General features: G+C 34.1%; 1 protein-coding gene across 2 annotated transcripts in view; it reads right to left on the minus strand.

Annotated features, from left to right (window-relative positions):
- Positions 1-15,240, minus strand: part of LOC147069781 (Fanconi anemia group J protein homolog) — a 215,940-nt gene that overhangs the window by 27,522 nt on the left and 173,178 nt on the right. The window lies entirely within an intron of this gene.

The raw sequence follows: 15,240 nt of genomic DNA on the forward strand, positions 1-15,240 counted from the left end.
AAATTCTTTTTTAAATTAAATTATTAATTATTTCGAATAAATGTGCTCTAGCGATGTAAGCGCTAACGAAACAACTTGTAGATTTGTATGCGGGACGCCAGACATTTTTAAATTATGAGAAAAAACTTCATATTGAAAAACCCAACGATTCACGCCAAGATAAACCTATACAATATGTGAAGCGAAACGCGGTGTGTTTTATTTTTTTAAACTTTCGAGAGATGCCATAGATGGTGGTTATTGAAGTATGGGAAAAGATAGTAAAATTATGACAATTATACAAGAGATGGGCACATTGAATATATTATTATTTGTGATTATATAAATACGTCAATATGAAAATAAAAAATATTTTTCTTAAGAAGGTAGTCTTTAAATAATCGCCTAGTATGGAGTCTTCGCCACTGGTACCTACCTACGTCATTAATACCCTAACCGGCCTAACCAAATAATGTTGCATACAATTTGACCACTGGCCAATCGCTGTAATGCCATAATACTCTTTTCTAAATTAATAAATAAGTTTTAACCAAATTAATTTTAATTCGAGTATATATAATATTATATATTATGTAGATATTCCATAGTTTATTGTACATTTGAATGTAAATATTCATTTTTTATTTGATGTACTTATCCGAGTATTTTTTTAATTTCAATCGCTTATGTATAAAATTAAACAACGTTTATTAAAAATGAAACGAAAAAAGGACGTCGCTGCTAACAAACATGGCTTCATTCTCAATTTTAACACGACGACTGTTTCAATAATATGTACTCTTTTATGGTATCAATATACCAAGGTGTACGTAATATACCACAATATACGGTGGCCGCGCGGCTTAAGCATTGCAAGCAGGTTCGAATCCTGGGTCTGGCAAGTAGGTACACATATTGTTTTTCAATTTGTGTGTGAGTCAGGGTATGGACCTAATAGGTTGGGCAAGTGGCTGACATCCATTTCTCGTAAAAAACAAAATCTGTTAATACAAACCTCTATTCTGTGGAGGCCCATATGATCCTATTAGGATCGGACATGGTCGAAAAAAAAATATGTGAAGTGGTCATCAAAATAATATGTTAATTTCTAAATTGAGAAAAGACAAGGTATCATAATGACATAAGTAGGTATATAATAGATGCGTTTTTTACAAAGTCTACTAATTATGTAGGTAAAGCTAGCAAAGATACCCAAAATTCTTCATTTTCGACTTCCACACAGCATCTTGGCCCGAGAGAATTATTAAACTTTTTATGTCAAGAGCTAGAGGTACTCATAAATGCATGGTCAGTACAAATCTTGCAATCGATTTTTAACTAACTTCCCGACTAGCTAGACATTTGAAACTTTTAGCCGTCTTTAAGTAGAATTGAATTAATTTTCAGTTAATTCTGTTTTGTATGAAAAGTTATTTCGACACCATTATTGGTTGCTAGGGGTCTGCGGTCCTAGCAACTAAATTATTAATATATCCTACGTGCGTTACTATGAAAATCAATATGAAATGTCAAAATGACATTTCAGTATTATTTCTATCAAGTACACATTTTTTTGATCGTTTAAGCTAGTCAAGTCAAGTTTATATGATTCAACAGAAAATTTAAAAACGTTGTATATAAAAAGTTCTTTTTATCTTGTAATTATTTATATTATTTTAGTTTAGTGGGATTCAGCAATGCAAAATGAAACTTTTAGAATATTTCAGAACACGACGCCAATGCATTATATTAACACTTTTAGCCATCTTTAAGCAGAATTGAATTCATTTTCAGTTAATTCTGTTTTGTATGGAGAGTTTTAAGAGAAAAATCCGTAAAAAGTAAAAGACTATTATTGGTTGCTAAGGGGGTAGTCCTAGCAACTAAATTATTAATATATACGTGCGTTACTATGGAAATCAAAATTAAATGTCAAATGACATTTCAGTGTTCTATATTTGTTTGTTTGTTTGTTTTTTATTTACTTCATATGAAGTACAACTTTGAGCATAATAATTCAACAGAAAATTTTAAAACGTTGTAAGTATATGAAAAGTTTTTTTTATCTTGTAATTATTTGATAGTAAAGTTACCATTATTTTATGCAACGATGCCTTGCGACACTTTTATCATTCGCTCGCAGCACACATGTAAGGAAGCTCTGCGGATTTTTTTGATATTCGCATTTTCGGAAAAATATGAACGTACATTATTTTACATTAAACGTGTACCACGTCAGTTGATGGACCATGCAGTCAGGACGGTAGGTGAAGACGTCCACCGCCGTCCGCGACACTTCCACCTGCCGAAGATGGTCTTGGGTTATTTTCGAGGGGACCCCTCTCGGACAGGGGCCGGGGCGAGGCGGGCGGGGGCGTAGGCCGGTCGTTGCCATGGCGACGGCGCTTCAGGCGTCGGCGGTCGCGCCCCGCAATCGATATTCCCGGAAAGCACGCGACGCCTGCTCTGACGCCGGAGGCGACGCGCCCGTGGAAGTGTAAGCTCGGCCGAGGCGAAAGTTTTCGCCGGTAAGTAAGTAGGTACCGGCGTAAGTGTCAAGTGGTGATACTTGTAAACTTTACGACGCCTATTGTTCGTATAGATAGGAACTATAGCCTATTGGCGGTTATAATTTTCATTAGTTTTATAGAAACGGTGTAGTAAAAAGCAGTGACGTCCTCATGTAAAGTGTCACCCCCTAAACAGAACAAAAATGCCGCCCCTTATATGTACCTATATCTATACAATGTAAATTCATTTAAGTACCTAAGTAATTACATTCTAATGGATTTAAGTTTTTTTTTTACTATGTATTCCATTCGAATTTAAATTAAAATTCCATCAAGTGCCATCAGTCGATAGTATTAACTATAGTAGTAACGATAGTAGTAATTACTGCAGCGGTGATTCGTTAGAAAATTCAAAAGGGGGCCTCAAAACAGTTAATAGAATAGTACTAAAATCATGAAATTATGCGTAGGTATTTCTCACAAGCTTGATTGAGTAAGTACGAGTATATACTTAGAGCAGCATGCACAATCTAAGATTTCGTTCCTAAGGATAAGTCGCCGAAAAGCATGACTTAACTATAGACAATCCTGAGTATAGAGTTAAGGAATCCTTAACCATAGACTACTTTTGTTATGAACACGCCCCCTTCTGTATTACCATTTACCACTGACAGCTGCTGTCAAAATAAATTCGCATGTCTATAAAACAGTCCATACACTCAAATTCATTTAACAATGTATCTCAATATGGATATTGATAGTGTTAATTCGTTTGGCATGTACTTGCAGAATATTATTTTACTTTTATACGCCAGCCCGCAGAAATACAAAATGCCAGGTGAAGAATGACACTTGACGCTAGTGTTACCATGTTAAAAAAATATCTTGCGGTGCCTGTGGAATCACGTATAATGACTTATAACGGAAACATAAGAGTATTATAATTAAATATTAATATGTATTTACCTATAGTTACTGCATTTATAAAATGCAGTTGTCATATTTTTGTCATCGTTTAACAATTATAAAATAATTTACCTAAACTATAGGAAAGATAATTTTTAAATATGGTATTATTTTCAATAGAAATTTAATGATCTTAACTAAGAACAATGTTTCTGCATAGTGTTTTCTGCTAAGGAAATTTTAGTTATGACAAATGTTTCTGCAATCCGCTCTTACAATATTAGCCAAAGCATGACCAAATCAATTAAATATTTTTATTTATTCAACGAATATTTCACAAGATTTGAAAATGTAACATTCTTTATTGAACATAAATAATTTGAAAACACTACAAGATACGTATACCTACGTCGGTTATTAGTTAAGGTAATTGATACCTTGATTTAAGTCACAAGCCACATTTGCCAAAATTAACGGAATTTGTTAAGCGCTTCAAGATGTATAATAATTAATACCTACTACTAGTTAATTTAGTCGTAATTACCTAGATAGGACGCACGCCACGCTCAATTGGTAAAGCACATGAGAGCGAATCCGATAAATGTGGGTTTTATACGCAGGGGGTCCATTTTTTTCAGAGATTTTTTCTAGTAGGTAGGTATGTAATAAAATCGGTCACATGTAAATTGTACGTATTACATTTCACCGTGAGCTTTCTTACCGGAAAGATATGACCGTATAGGTAGATACTATACGGTCTCCAATTTTATTAGATTTCATATGAACATTAATTCAATTTTCATTGCTGATTTTGGCAAAAGAATGAAAACATAATCTAACATAACAAATAATCCAGTATGTCGGCTATTTTCAAAATTTATTTACCGCTGGCTTCCTGCAAACCGACAAGAACCGTGATTTATTTAGACATGAATTTTATGTCAGTACTATACGACCCAAAGAGGTTGGACGGTCTTTAAATATACGACCATTTCCGACACAACGGCGAACTGCATACGAACAAATTTTCGGGCACGAACAAAATCTATGCAACTATGCATTTAACATAGGGAATGGGACTATTTGGCACCGCGAACTGGCCGCCGATTGGCCTTCGGTAATTGGCCGCCGGTACAATCGGACGCCGGCCCAATTGGACGCCGACCCAATTGGCCTCCGGGAGGATTGGACGCCGCACAGTTGAATTAAATGCGCAAAGGAATAGACGTGCGTTACGATTTGTTGGAGTAAATAAGCAAGTTAGTTTAATATGCTTCTATCTTCTCAGTAGTTGTAACTTATACATTTCGCGCTTGCCACAATTTTTAATATAGATTGAGAAAAAATATTACTTATGCCTTATGATGTTTATTAAAAGAAAATAATTCTTCCCTCATTAAAACTTAAAGATGTGCATAATCAATTAATTTATTGTCTATACATGGGTACTTATTTATATTTACAACAAATATTAAAAATAATGTTAGATGTTAGAATGAAAATTACATTATATTTCAGCGTTTTATCGACTTAATATTATAATAAAGCTTAAATAAGTATATTATTATGCATAAATGCGTATTTTAAGATAGTATGAAATTACAAACAAAATATTAAGTAAGTTATCTGCTAAGTATAAATGTTTCAGTAGTTTGATTGATAAACTACTTAGGTACTGGGTGCCGGACGAAATCCCGAAGGCCGAAATCCCGAATGCTGAAATCCCGAATGGCCGAAATCCCGAAAAATAAAAAAAAACAAACATCAATAATTGCGCAATTTTCGCAAGAGAGACAAAAACCCATTTTTTGTGGAAATATAAAAAATGTAAAATACAAACATCAATAATTCCGCAATCGCGGAAAATGGGTTTTTCCGATTGCGCATTTTTTTTCACGAGAGATTATTTTGTAGAACGAATGGATTTTGTGCATCTTAGAAAAATTGCGCAATTCACGATTGCGCAATTACTGATGTTTGTATTTTACATTTTTTTATATTTCCACAAAAAATAGGTTTTTGTGTCTTTTGTAAAAATTGCGCAATTATTGATGTTTGTATTTTTTTTTATTTTTCGGGATTTCGGCCTACGGGATTCCGGCCATTCGGGATTTCGGTATTCGGGATTTCAGCATTCGGGATTTCGTCCGGCACCCAGTACCTAAGTAGTTTATCAATCAAACTACTGAAACATTTATACTTAGCAGATAACTTACTTAACATTTTGTTTGTAATTTTATACTACTCGTATCTTAAAATACGCATTTATGCATAATAATATACATATTTAAGCTTTATTATAATATTAAGTCGATAAAACGCTGAAATATAATGTAATTTTCATTCTAACATCTAACATTATTTTTAATATTTGTTGTAAATATAAATAAGTACCCATGTATAGACAATAAATTAATTGATTATGCACATCTTTAAGTTTTAATGAGGGAAGAATTATTTTCTTTTAATAAACATCATAAGGCATAATATTTTTTCTCAATCTATATTAAAAATGTGTCAAGCGCGAAATGTATAAGGTACAACTACTGAGAAGATAGAAGCATATTATTAAACTGACTTGCTTATTTACTCCAACAAATCGTAACGTACGTATATTCTTTGCGCATTTAATTCAACTGTGCGGCGTCCAATCCTCCCGGAGGCCAATTGGGTCGGCGTCGAATTGGGTCGGCGTCCAATTGGGCCGGCGTCCGATTGTACCGGCGGCCAATTACCGGAGGCCAATCGGCGGAAGCCAGTTCGCGGTGCCAAATCGTCCTAGACCCTTTAACATAACATTACCAGTCAAACAGAGGCATGTTATTTGTAGGTACACAGAAAACTTTTCCACAGTCTACAAAACCATATCAATAATGAAAGATGATGTCCGAATCGAGTCATTGTAATCTTAGTACAATTAAAACGAATAAATATATTATGACTGATAAGTCCACTAATTATGTCGTATCTTAACAGCTTACTTCCACCCTTCGCCACAGGTATATCCTACCTATGTTTTCTTACTTTGATAAAAATTAAAGAAAATGCGAAAGTTTGAAGAAAAAGTTTAAAATTTAATTAGTTAGGTTACCTGCACAAAATACCTGTTATCTTAATTTCTAATCGGTTTACACAAAAGCCGACGATTGGATTTTTTGAAGCCACACTAACGCCGACGTAGTCAATAGTCATGTCATGCAGCGCCATATTTAGATTAATAAAGCCTGAGCATATCTTTTTGCACAAGCAACGAGTGGTCCACTGTTCAGCTGTCAAAATCAGATCCCAGATTGCTTGACACATTGAATCGCCCTTTCTCGTTTGAAATTGAATTTAAAAAAATCTCAAATCAAATATATTAACTATCAGTGTTATTTATAAACAATAGACATTCCTGTTATTCATCAGTTGCTGTCAAAGTCAGACTAGTCCTTCACACAAAAACTGGTGGTAATATCGATTTCCAAAAAACATGTAGCATTGATCTACGCATTAAATTTTGTAGAAGGTGTGTTAATGCTAGTGTATTATTACAACGTTTTTTTCAGCTTGTATTCTTATTTGTCCGGTGATTCTTTGTCCGGTAGCAAATCTTGGAATCGATTTTTAATTAACTTCCCGACTAGCTAGACATTTGAAACTTTTAGGATATATCAAAACACGATGCCAATGCATTTTTTTAATACTTTTAGCAATCTTTAAGTAGAATTGAATTAATTTTCAGTTAATTCTGTTTTGTATGAAAAGTTATTTCGACACCATTATTGGTTGCTAGGGGTCTGGGGTCCTAGCAACTAAATTATTAATATATACGTGCGTTACTATGGAAATCAATATGACAAGTCAAAATGACATTTCAGTATTATTTCTATCAAGTACCTATATTTTTTTTTGATCGTTTAAGCTAGTCAAGTCAACTTTATATGATTCAACAGAAAATTTAAAAACTTATATAAAAAGTTCTTTTTATCTTGTAATTATTTACGCCCACGGTGGCCGCGTGGCTTAAGCGTTGGACTATCACGCCGTGGGTCCCAGGTTCGAATCCTGGGTATGACAAGTATCTACACATATTGTTTTTCAATTTGTGCGTAAGTCAGGGTATGGACCTAATAGGTTGGGCAAGTGGCTGACATCCATTTCTCGTAAAAAACGAAAATATGTTAATACAAACCTCTACTCTGTTGAGGCCCATATGATCCTATTAGGATCGGACATGGTCAAAAAAATATTTATCATTTAACTCATCTATCCAAATGAAACCATTCCCTGTGTGAATGTGAATTCGACAGACGTGTAAGTATGAGCACTCTATAGAACAATGACATGTCATCCATAGACAACAACGGGAGGGGCGGAAAAAGTAGGACCAGTCGCTGTGAATGTATCGGCTTTCTACTTGAGTCGGCAATGTGTCATGTCTACCGTAGGTAGGCATCTCTAGCAATTAAGTAAGTAGCCAGGTATAATTATACGATTATGGTACCTATCATGTTACAAAAAAGATAAGAATATACTTGCTACTGGCGACTTAGGTGGTATATATATAGCGTAGGTGGGGTAGGTATTATGGAAACAGATATTCCCGTCTTATTAAAAAAAAAAATAGAAACCAAATACATAAAAGCGCCGGTTATTTCATTATTTTATTACCACGTTTTTCTTAGCCCGTATTCTTGTTTTTCCGGTGGTTGTTTATCCAGTACAAATCTTGCAATTGATTTTAACTAACTTCCCGACTAGCTAGATATTTTAAACTTTTAGAATATATCAGAACACGATGCCAATGCATTCCTTTAATACTTTTAGCCATCTTTAAGTAGAATTGAATTCATTTTCAGTTAATTATGTTTTGTATGAAAAGTTATTTCGGAAGAAATCCGTAATCCAATCCACTATTATTGGTTACTTAGGGGGTGGTCCTAGCAACTAAATTATTAATATATACGTGCGTTACTATGGAAATCAAAATGACATTTCAGTATTCTATATTTGTTTGTTGCAAAATACCAAAAAAATGATTTGTTGATAATGGCGTTATTTGTCCTAAATTATTAATACTTAGAATTGTCAAGTTTATATGATTCAACAGAAAAATTAAAAACGTGGTAGATATATAAAAAGTTATTTTTATCTTGTAATTATTTTGGAACTAAAACTAGTTGAGCTTTTCCAGAGATCACGGAAAATTTACGTAAACCGGCAAAGATGAAAAATAAAAGTTTATTTTCGTAGGTATAGATAGCTACATAAATAATCTGAAAAAGGGCACAATGTCAGAATCATACATACATTATGATGCCTTTAGCATATTGGTCTATGTGCATGGGCGCGATACCCGAGAGATGCAGGTTCGATCCTGCGGGGGTGTCTTATTTTTTTCAAAAAGTGTTTTCAAAATTATGTATCTACTTATGTTTAATTCCTAAGTAATTATTGTTGGACGTGTCCGACATAAATGCACACTAAACTATTATAGTTATATTGTATAGGTATGTTGGTATAATACCAGTCATACTTACCTACGTATTTGTTTTCATTGAACCAAAAACTGCAGATAGTGTTACATAACAAATTGCAGATAGTGTTGGTTTGTTTTTGAAATTCAATTAAACCCTGGGTATTCTGGAACTTATTAGTTCAATGAAAACAAATACAAATAGGTACCTACCTACCTAACTAAGTACCTATAATGACAAAGTTTAGTGTACACTACTGCTGCCCTCGCCACTGGTGTCTGTTAAGGCGATACTTTAGTGAAACGGCAAATAATTTTCAACTATAGGCGCAACGAAATTTTGGAGTCGCTGGCACTCGCAGAGCGAACGTCGATGTGTGAATACGTCTATTTGTTTCGTGATGGCGACGAGGGTATTAATTCTTAAATCGTGTAAAGATTACTAAAAACGTTACCCATTTACTTGAAAAAAAAAACATGTCAATGAATATATTATTATTGTTACTAATAAAACAATAAAAAGAACATTAAATGGACGCATGTTGGATTTATATGACAAATTATATTTCGTTCGGCAAGCGTCATTTGCACCCGCGACCCGCAATCCGCGCATCGCCTAGCCACGATCTTTTTAGACCATGCCTCAACTGAGGTATAGCCTTAATATAACCCAGTGGCGAAGGGTGGAGGTAGGCTGTTAATATCCGACATAAATAGCGCACCTTAAACTTTGTCAGTCATACGTAGGTACGTAGGTACCTATATAGTATATACCTACTATTTGTTTTTATTGAACTAAGACTACAATTTAAGATGGTGTTGGTTAATTTTTAAAAATTAATTGAACCTGCTTAACCAAACCATGTTTTGGGTGATTAGACTAAATTGTGCACACTTTTTCATTCATACTTAGGTATTTGTTTTCGTTAAATTAAGAATAAGTAGGTATATTTTTGTTAAATTCATTAAGCCCTGACTAACCTAAAACGTAAAAATATTATTCCATCTACAAAATTATGTAAGTACCTACCTATGATTTAATGGCATAATTTTAGATATTTTATAGATATTATCTATTATGGCTTGGTTTTCAAAGGGTTTAATTTAATTTTAAAAACTAACCAACACAATCTGTAAACTGCAGTCTTACAATGAAAACAAATACGTATGACTGACAAAGTTTCGTGTGCACTATTTATGACAGATCTTAACAGCCTACCTCCACTTTTCGCCACTGATCTAACCTACACTCTATGGAGTCCAATATGCTCTGCTTAGGAGCGAAAATAGCAACTGTTTTTACTTTTAACTCTGTAGTCAACTGCATGCAATGACATTAATATGGACGAAGCATCTAGAAAATAAAATGACACTCACTTTGTGTCGGGTCTGCCGGATGGCGAAATTCATAATTTAATATCGGTATCCTACGCTCAAATGAACATTCTGCTTGCAAGCGGTCTGGCGACACCGCTGGGTCTGCCCCAGGGAACTTCTTTCTTTTCTGTGGTCTGCCCATACAAAATTTCTGACTGTCAGGTTTCGACTCTACCGTTATTATTTTGTTACAAAATGCCAATGTGCCTAGTTAAAAATTGTAAAAAAAATCTACTAAACATTCCAAGAAAGATGGGATATCACTTTTCATGTGTTAGTATTATTTATTATTTATAAAATGCCATTTTAAGATAATGTTTATTCAATGCAATTGAATGACAGAAACCATTGGACAGTCGCCTGTGATGCGCTGGCTCATTTGCGTCTAATCTCCGAGAAGTCGTAAGTAACCGAGAATCTGTTTCTAACGCAATGAGTCATGACACTAATACGCCATTACAATAAAGGTTATATTACTATAAATTCTCGAAGCTTGTATCGCATATACGTCACATGGTCACGTGACATCTATCTATACATCTGTGAATGACTTTCATGCACAATTTTTCGTGCGCGCAGGTATGAAGTGAGTTGTCCATTTAATATGTCATTGACTGCATGGCACGTGGAACGCTTTAAAAATCCTCAATTATCTATTAGTATTATTTTGTAAGTACATAATACTCGACACTTTGAGAGCGAACACACCAAGGGTCACCGAAGACGAGTCCGCAAGACAACTTTGTCATGGCGAGGTGTGGGGCCAAAATGCAGCTTCACCATTGGCCGACGTGAGAAAAGGGGGAGCTCCCCATTGGCCAAAACCCCCCTCTGCTCGCCGCCCGACACCCTGCCCCTCGCCGGAATCCATAGTGACAAAACTTCACTGCTTTTGTCCCGTGTCAACCGAAGTCTTGGCTTGTTGTTTTGATATTGCTGTCTCGTTCCGGCGCACGCTATGACGGATATTTGCGTCTCGGTCTTGCTTTCAATTTTTTTGTAGGGAGGTGTAAAAAATATTGATAAGAATCATTGCAAGGTGTTGTCATTATTGAAAACGCGACGATCTCTACGATAAAGGCGTCCCTTAGCATATTTATATAACTAAAAATCAATCTCTATACAAAAGAAGCTTTTATATATTATGAGTGGTTCAAAATAATTATAGATCAAGTCCATCAAAATAGATCCTGAGATATTTGGACCTAAAGTTAAAAGTCCTTTTGTAAAATTCAGAAATGTTTTCACTGCTTAGGTACTTACCATATTTTGACAGTACATGGATCAATTAAAATAAATAGTCGAAACATAAAGTAGATATCTACTTATATTCAGGCTTTATTAATATTAGCAAATACCTACCTCTTTATACCTACTGCTGAATGAACTGTCAAATGGACATGGTTCACATACAATTTGATGTCTTAACAATACTAGTATTGCCATTTATGGGGAAAATTGTAAAGCTACGATTGTGATATTAACATACAATACTTATAGAAATATGTTTTATCTAGCCACTGAAACAAAAAATCGAACTGTATGAAAATCCATAATTTATTCTGAATCAGCCATATATATGACAATGAATAAGAAAAACATGTTTAGAACTAATAAAAAAAATGCATGGGAAAACCCTTATATGAAGACAGAGCCTTAAAACTTCTTATATCGTCTCTGTTCTGGCAAAACACACTAACTGGAGAATACTAAGTTTGAGTAATTTGACTTTGAAGTTTTTAAAATGTTTGAAATGGTCTATCATATGAGTTTATTAAGTAATCGTAAAAAAGATGACATTAAAATAAATAAAGACTGTTTATTTATTAAGAAGGTTTCCAGACGGTAAAGTTTGAAATAAGGAACATTTTGCTATAACTAACTTAATATGTCATTTTTTCGAATTAGTGTCTTCTGCCAGAACAGTGACGATATTATTATGTAAAGACTAATGATTAAGTCATTTTGCATTGTAGATTCACTTGTGTCAAAATTTACACTCTTCCTCTAAAGATAGTCCAGATCAAGACACAGATGTCCGTGAACAAATGAACATTATACAAAAAAACTGTATGGCAAGGATACAATGTTGTGTTTCAGATGTTTATATTATCTACGTTTTTGTATCTACATGTTCAATCGCATATAGAAAATAAAATAGCAAGTGTCGCCAATTTTTACATAGGCCCGTTTCAGACGGGACACCGGTGCCGCGCTCGATAAAATATAAACGCGATATAAATTAGAACATAAAACTGGCTGCGGTAATAAAAACAAGTGTATCGGCGACTTGAGAATGTAGCGGCCGACGGAAAAGTGTACCGGACACGCGTTGACTCATTAGCTCTGGGGCGTTCATAAACATAATACAAAGTCCCCTTTATTCGAATATAAAGGCCTCCTTATTATATACGAGCGCAACACCGGTATCCCGTCTGAAACGGGACTTACTGTTTCATCGGAAGTAGCGACACTTTTGGAAGAATCGATTAAAAAACAAAAATTTAATCAATATTTTACGGGCATAACTAAAAAATACGATTCCAGCAATTAAATTAACGTTGTGGTGGCATTAAAATTGTACCTAGGTACATACTAACTAGGTACCTACCTAGATACTGAAAACTTACCATTTTGCAGTTCCGACCCTATATGTAGGTAGGTGTCTAAATCTATGAAAGAAGTGTAGGAAATTACGATTTTAAAATTACAGGATTTAAGGGAAATAGGTAGGTATGTAGGTAGGTAGGTACTACCTTACGCAATGTAATTCTGCCCCCACCACCACTGTCTGTATGTGTGTATTATTATTATTTTCATTGGTTATACCTACCTACCTATCTAATCTTTAGGTAACTAGATCCACCCAATACAATCTTTGTCACTAATTATGTGTCATGTTTTCTACAAATGCCTACGTATCTAAATATTGCCAGCCTACCCATTTCACTGAAACGATCGAAACCTTTTCACTCACCCCTGTATTTACTACTCGCTAGGCAAGTGGCTGTTATATATTTTCCGGCGAATCGCTCTAGCTGGGTTCGACTCGGGAGATTTTCCATTTCCTCGCCGGATATCATCTGGTTCTCCCGGTTAGAGTGAGGGTGGTTTAATGAAAGTGCCCCTTCCACACAATATGGATCAATCGACAACAGGGGTTGATATGTAAACAAGAATTATAGAGACTTGGCCGTTTAAAACTCTTGCAAAGGAACAAGGATCTATAATAGGTACCTACCTAAGTATCTACCAGTAGCGAAGGGTGAAGGTAGGCTGTTAAGATCCGCCATAAATAGTGCACATTAAACTTTGTTGGTCATACGTATTTGTTTTTATTGAACGAAGACTACAATTTACAGATGGTGTTGGTTAGTTTTTAAAAATCGATTAAACCCTGCCTAACCACACTATACTAGTTTTCGTGTACTTTGTACGATACGAAAAAAATGTGCATACTTTTTTATTCATACTTATTTGTTTTAGTTGGATTAAGAATACATATTACACAATATATTGTCGGTTATTTTTTTAAATTCATCAAGCCCTGCCTAAACAAAACTATAATAGATAAAAAATATTATTCTCTCTATAAAATATCCAAAGTTATGTATGATTTAATTGCATAATTTTAGATATTTTATAGACCGACGAGTATTTTTTGACTATTATCTATTATGGCTTGGTTTTCGCAGGATTTAATTGAATTTAAAAAACTAACCAACACCGTTTGTAAATTGTAGTCTTATTTCAATGAAAACATAATGACAAAGTTTAGTGTGCGCTATTTATGACGGATTTTAACAGCCTACCTCCACCCTTCTCCACTGACTGTGTATAGTATACACACAGGGGGACGGTGTGCTTTGCCACGCTCAATTAAAAATGTGATACAGGGCGAATTTGGTTAGTGGGCATTATTAATTGCCTACATATTTTCGCCACTGGTATCTACCGATAAAAACTTTACTTTACCTACAGTCCTACATAGTTGGTATTCATAAGATATATAGATACCTATAATGCGTAGGTATATTTCTAATGGTCAAATTATACGATCAGTTTTGGTTCGAATCCAATCAAATTTTAATTATATTACAGTACGTTACATCACATTGTTTGAACAATAATACCATCATATTTTGATACATGGGTCTCCACAGAGCGGAGGTTGTATTAGCATTTTTTTGTTTTTACGAGAAATGCATGTTGGCTACATGCTCAACCAAACAGGTCCATACCATCTGTACCTACTTAAATTGTAGTCTTATTTCAATAAAAACTAAAATGTATGATCGACAAAGTTTAATGTGCACTATTTATGGCGGGCCTACCTTCACCCTTCGCCACTGCCTGCGTGCATTATTATTCTCACCAAAACTTTTTTTAAAAATATTGATTTCAAATATTTTAGTCAGTAAATGATATTTATTACGACTTGGCCATGTATATTTTTAAGTCAACGTTTCAATAATACAGTTGTGGGTAGATGGCGTGAGAAGCAATAATTGTGATCACTCGATTCATATATTATATAATTTTTTTGTCAACATTTGAAATTTTAACACTGCAATATTCAGGCATCTATCTATATTAAGGATTGCAAAACCGAATGAATATTTCAATACCGGTATTTCGGTACTTCTTATTGAATACCGGTATTCGTCAAAACATATTATTATAGAAAAGAAGAAGTATCAATCAATAAATAATATAAGTATCTATTAAAATCTATTTTAAACCATATTTTATAGAAACTTAAAATTCCTACCCACATTTATATAGGTACCTATATATATATACCTTTATACATAGATCATAATATTTTAGAACTAAAATTAGACTAAACTAAGTAAAACTAACTAAAGTCTTGGTACAGGAAAGTCTCTCTCAAATTCAACGTTTGTTGGAATGAACGTTGGATCGATAACTATAAAATAATTGGAAATATTTGCCACGAATGTTTTCTTTTTTGAAATATGTTAATTCATCGCGACACTTCTATATTTA

This window comes from Rhyacophila brunnea, unplaced genomic scaffold, assembly GCF_057557595.1.
Source record: "Rhyacophila brunnea isolate RB1 unplaced genomic scaffold, BYU_Rbru_1.0 scaffold_23, whole genome shotgun sequence".
Taxonomy (NCBI): Eukaryota; Metazoa; Arthropoda; class Insecta; order Trichoptera; family Rhyacophilidae; genus Rhyacophila; species Rhyacophila brunnea.